Here is a 5,545-nt window from a genome sequence, read left to right on the forward strand (position 1 = left end):
ACCAGACGAAATCTAGGTCTCCTACTCCTCCGCCATCTTGCTCCGCCCCCTCCCATTTTTTACATTTTTAAAGGATTATAAATGCAAACAAAGAATATGTGACTAGGACCGTGTGTAGTCTCCAAAGCCTAAAATATTCATTATCTGGCCTTTTACAGAAAAAGTCGTTAACCTTGTGTCAGGTAAAAAGTTTGTTAAATGTTTATGTTTTTGTAATATATTATGGAATGTAACTCCTTGTGGTTGAGAATCAAATTTTTAAAAAATTTTATTTATTTTTTTTAAGATTTTATTTATTTATTTGTCAGAGAGAGAGAGTGTGCACAAGCAGGGGGAGCGGCAGGCAGAGGGAGAAGCAGGCTCCCCACTGAGCAGGGAGCCCGATGAGGGGCTCGATCCCAGGACCCTGGGATCATGACCTGAGCTGAAGGCAGACTCTTAATTGACTGAGCCACCCAGGCATCTCAAGAATCATATTTTTTACAGTTTATTGTATGGAATCCAATACATGGCTTATGCCTATTGGGTATTATTTAAACATATATTACTGAGAGCTTGTTCAGCAATAGTTTTTGGAAAGTTTTAGATAAATGAGACTTTCAAAAAGATCAAGTTCATGTTTTAGTGGAGTAGGTAGACCTGCAAAGTCTTAGTTATAATACTAATTAGATGCTACTAATAATGGTGTTAAAAATGGTAGTGTTGGCATATAGAGGGTGATGAATTCTGATTACAGGTGTGTGTGGCTGGGGGAGTAAAGGATGCAGCATGTAAATGGGTCTTTGAAGGAAGAGTAGGACTTAAATAGGCAGAGAGGCAGGGAAGGGCAGTCCCAGGTTATTTAAACAGCAGAAGCACACATGTAGAGCAGTGAAAACAAAACACAAGGTGCATTTGAAGAAATACCAGGTAGCCAAATGAGATTTAATCCTAAGATTGTGAGTAAGCCGGGTATCAGGAAAGAAGTAGAGGGTGTTGGAATTTGATGAGAGATGCTGGTTTTCTGTCACTAACCAGTGAATGGGCAGCCTGTCTTAGGTTCTCACAAGAAAGTCCTACTCTGTTGCATGCCTTTTGGGGAAAATGCTATATCCATTTTTATGCTTGTTGTTTTGGCTTCTATACTTATCAGATGTGAGGAAGGGCTTTGAAGCTACTAAAATGATGGACTCAGGGGCATATATAGCAATGGGAAATTGACACAGCATCCCTCGTGATTTAGCTTGACTCGGAACTTTTCTGTTTCCATGATGCTTTGTTCCAGCAAGTCTTGTTTATTGGGAATTGTGGATGGAGAAGGTGGTCACAACCAACCAGTTTGCTGGGTACACCTATAAAAATGTACATTATGCTTGTGACTGCAGGGAAGAAAACTAAAAGAAGAATTTTTTCCCTTGCACACACAGCTCTTATAGAGCTTCATTGTTGCATTCCCAGGAAACAAAGCAGGGTGATAGAATCAATGTGAGAATCATAATGCTATATAACACCATGGGATTGCATCTAATGAACTTAGGTTCCCAGTCCCATTTTCTGGAATTTTTTGATCATGAATATTTGACAAATGGCTTAGCTAAATTCTCTGAAATTCTAGTATTTGGTTTCTGGGAACAAATCAACTGTTCTGTAAGCTTCTTAAATAACACCCATGGCTGATAGAAAACTTCTGAGGAGTTTGGATCTTTCCTCTTTGCACGTGATGACATTCAATGTTTTATCATTAGCTGCACTTGTTCAACTTTCTCATTTTATTTAGCTATCAGAAGTCATTTAATCAAGAGACTATCTTTTCTAACTAATGACTACAAGGTCCAGATACAGAATAGACTGTGCCAAGTTTAGAACCTAGTCAAAATTCATGGATATGACATTTCAGCCTGAACTCAAACCTCTTGGTGTCTGAATTAATTCTTATTTGGCAAAGAATAATTTCCAGGTTTCAAAAAGGGAAAACAAAACAAAAGAAACCTGTGGAAGCATATTTTAAGGCTTCTTGGATACCATATACCATTTAGGGAAAAAAATACACTGATGTTTTAAGAGAAAGCCAATCAGAAACACATGGATTAAATTGCCTTCAAAGGAAAAAAAAAAAAAGCTTTAAAGAATAAGAGGGACTAAGACTTTGGAAAAACCTGATGATGTTTTCAAGACTGAAAAGTTTGGGAAAAAAATGAATAAATCTTTAATATATCCTTAAAATAGATGTCTTTTTATCTAATGAGATTTAATTATCAGTGATTTATCTCCTACTGCCTCTGCCTTGTGGATGAGGAACTTGAGATAATAAGTCTCCACATCATGCCACATGGAGATCAAGGGTTTATCCAGGAGATGGTGGTATCATTCCCTCTGGTCCCAGAGTGTGGGAAGGCGAGGCAGGAGTAATAGTTTGCTAGTAAGTCTTAGAGAGTGATCTAGCATCATGATGAACTACATTCGTTTGGACAAGAGAAACACACTGGTCTTCCATGAAGCCAAAATTCAGGGCTGCACACTAACCAGGGATTACGTAATATTCTCTTTATATCTCTATGTAGCACATTGCATTATAAACGCATGTAATGTATACATAGCCTTTAGTGCTGTCCAAAATTTGAAATGGAAAGAGTGAGGGAGACAGAGAACAAAAGGTAATAGTTATTGTAGGTGATTCCAGGTACCATTCTGCTTAGTGAGCATGAGATGGAAGACAAAGCCCATGTAACTTTCTTAGAGCGTCTTGCTGCACTAAAAGTAACTCTGGTCATTAAATAGACAGGTAAGTGGGATGGGGAAGCAAGATGGTGGAGGAGTAGGAGACCTGGACTTCGTCTGGTCCCAGGAATTCAGCTGGATAGGGATCAAACCATTCTGAACACCTACGAACTCAACAGGAGATCAAACAGGAGAGTAGCAACAACTCTCTGAACAGAGAAGCGACCACTTACTGGAAGGTAGGACGTGCGGAGAAGTGAATCCGAGGCGATATTCGGGAGGATAGACGGCGGGGGAGGGGGCCTCCGTCGGCCACTTCTGGCAAGTGCTAGAGCCGCGGAGCACAAAATCGGACCTTTTAGAAGTCGGCTCCGCGGAGGGACATCACTCCAGTGGCTAAGTGGGGGGTGGAAACCTCGCGGGACAGTGTGGTCTCAGGACCCTCGGGGTCACAGAAAGACCGGGGGTGCCTGAGTGCGGCAGAGCTCCCAGGGATCGGAGCGGGGAAGCCGGCTGCAGAGACGGAGCCGAGGCGCGGGCTCTCAGCTCCGGGTGGCCATAAACTGTGATCCGGGGCCCAGTCGGGCCACTGCTCCTCCCGCAGGGACCCAACAAGCGGAAGAGCCGGGGAGACTGCAAAGTTGTCCATTTGCTTACAGTGTGATCCTTTTCTAAGAATTTTCCAAGAGAAAATTTGATATTATGCAAATTATTTTCTTATGCCCTGACTTTAGGACTTAGCCACTGCCTAAAATAGAACTCTACTGTCATCTGCCTGCAGGAGTCCAGGGACCAAGTGAAGACCAAGAGATTCAGAAGGATAGGAACTTACATCTGTGGCCTAGTACCGTCAACTAATGTTAGTGTTCAGTGGAAAACGTTAAAGACAAAAAGAAGGAAGAGCTGGCTGTAAAATAAATATGAGCAAGAGACATGCTGGGCATAATCCTGATTTTCTGTACCTGGAAGAAATGCAAGGACAAAGGAAATAGAATTGTTAGGGCAGGAGGTAAGGGAAGGAGAGAAGCTCGGCAGGGCCAGGTGCACAGAGGCGGGGACGCGGGTGGGTTCGGTACAGAGGAATCATCATGTTGCGTATGCACAGGATTTTTAAGTGTTTGACTCGTAGTCACAGAAACCCGTGGCTGCTGGTTCTATTGGAAAATTACAGACCCTAAGTCTCCTGAGGATCAGTTACGAAAGTAGGCAGTGACTGATGTAGAAAGAACACAGAATTTGGTGTCAGATGAAAGTCTTTATCTACAAAATGGCTTTGACAATAATGCTTAACCCACTGGCTTGTTAAAAGGCTTAAAGAGATATGCCAAAGTGCCAACATAAGGCTTGGAAAATGGAACGTAGAAAAACCTACTGTTTACTTGGGGGCATTCGGAAATCTCTAAATGTAGATGTATCTGTCAGGTCTTCTGTGAACTTGTAATAAAACTCTATCTTTCTGGATATAGAAAATAAGGGCTGGACGGAAGGCCTTGGAGTCAAATTGATTTGACCTTGAATCACTTCCATGTCTCTAGCCGCCTGATATCCTTGAGGTGATAGCTCAGTCTGACTTGCAGAGTTCTTGGGAAGATTAAATGAGGTGGCAAAGACGTTGAAAGAACTTAACACATAGTTTTCACTCAGAATCTTAGTTCTTTTCTCCTTCACTCTATCTTTGTAGTCTCTCAAACAGATTTAACACAATTAAAAACAAATTTTGGAACTAATTTTGCTTGTGAGATGAAGTTCTGAATTATTTTTTTTTAACTGCTTAAATGACCTCAAATATTTCTAATTAGCAACATTTTTTGAATTTATAGCAGGGTCTAAACATCTGACAATGTGATTTCAAATATCCTTTCTCTTTTACCTCTGAGATTCAGTTTCACTATTTTATACACACACACGCAGACACACAGACACACACACAGATACAAATTCTGTTGTGGTGAAAGATAATTGTTTTTGTTAGCTTTCTTGAGGTATAATTTACCCATAATAAAGCTTATCAGTTTAAAGTATGCAATTCAGTGAATTTTGACAAATATAGTAAATTGGTTCACCACCACTCCTATGATGTTATAGCATATTTTCATCATTCCCTGGTACCTTCTTTATAGTCACTGTCCTTCTACTACCGCCTGATCTCTGACAATCACTGTGTTTTTTTTGTCCCCCTTTTCTTTCCTATATTTTGCCCTTTCTAAAATTTTAAACTAAAGGTGTCATACAGTAGTCTGTTTGTGTCTAGATTTTTTTCAACTTAGCATTGTTTTTGAGATTCAACCATATTGCTAAAAGCATCATTAGTTTGTACCTTCTTATTGACTAGATAATCCCATTTTATCACTGCACTAATTTAGTATACATTCACAAGTTGATGGGCATTTGAGTTTATTCCAGTATTTGGATATTGGGAATAAAACTGATAACGTACATGCATACACAAGTGTTTGTGTGAACGTATATTTACATTTCTCTTGAGTAAATACCTAGATGTGGAATTACTAGGTTTTTGGTAAGTATATGTTTAAATGTATAAGAAACTTTCAAATTGTTTTCCAAATTGCTTGTCCTGTTACTTATTCTCATCAGCAATGTAGAATACTTTCAGTTGCCCCACCTCATAATATTTGACATTGTCAATATTTTAAATATTAGAAATATCTAATGATGCAACGACATGGATGGAACTGGAGGGTGTTATGCTGAGTGAAATAAGTCAATCAGAGAAAGACATGTATGATATGACCTCACTGATATGAGGAATTCTTAATCTCAGGAAACAAACTGAGGGTTGCTGGAGTGGTGGGGGGTGGGAGGGATGGGGTGGCTGGGTGATAGACAT

The sequence above is a fragment of the Callorhinus ursinus genome, unplaced genomic scaffold (genome assembly GCF_003265705.2).
Source record: "Callorhinus ursinus isolate GAN/ISIS: 27379988/994484 unplaced genomic scaffold, GSC_fseal_2.0 scaffold28, whole genome shotgun sequence".
Classification (NCBI taxonomy): Eukaryota; Metazoa; Chordata; class Mammalia; order Carnivora; family Otariidae; genus Callorhinus; species Callorhinus ursinus.